A 714-nucleotide genomic window follows, 5' to 3' on the forward strand; every position below is an offset into this window, starting at 1 on the left:
TTTTTTTTTTTTTTTTTTTTTTTTGATAATCCAGGGATTCCCCACTTACGTGGATCATTCCCCTGGGTCCAGTTAGGCAGCGGTCCACTTCACCCGGGAGGACTTTACCTGGGCTGGGGACAAGGTCCAACACCCAGTACCGCATTTGGTGACAGAATGGGCAGTTCACCTCCGCCTGGCGTCGAACCCGTGAGCATGACAATTGGCCCACAGGGTCCTTACCAAGTGAGCTACCTCATCCCGTCAACATTTTTCATATTTAAGTGTTAGTTAGCATATTTTCTTGAGTTACTTCTTATACAAGTTATCGAAATTTTGTATCCTATTTCTGAGTTGTATTTTAAGTTCATCATTTGGCGCTAGAAAAAGGGGATATTCAACAAAAAAAACCTCTAAAATACCGGTGTGAAACACACATCGCGATGACTGGACAAGACGTATCTAGTGTATGTTCATTTAATTTGTTTGATTGCTAATTAATTTTAAATTTGAAAAGTTTTTATTTTTTTGTATGTTTATTCCTATGAATTTTGAGAAGATAAAAGCTTAGGCTCAATTGAACCGATTTAAAAAGGTAACTGAAATATCTAGAAGCAGATGGTGGTGATGATTCTTACCGGTTTCATTCTTCACTTGATGATGATAGAGTTTTTGTTGTAAATTATGTTTACACTACAAGAAAACATCAAAGATTCTGAGGGAAAAAATCGTCGG

This window comes from Brassica oleracea, chromosome C4 (genome assembly GCF_000695525.1).
Source record: "Brassica oleracea var. oleracea cultivar TO1000 chromosome C4, BOL, whole genome shotgun sequence".
In the NCBI taxonomy this organism is placed as follows: Eukaryota; Viridiplantae; Streptophyta; class Magnoliopsida; order Brassicales; family Brassicaceae; genus Brassica; species Brassica oleracea.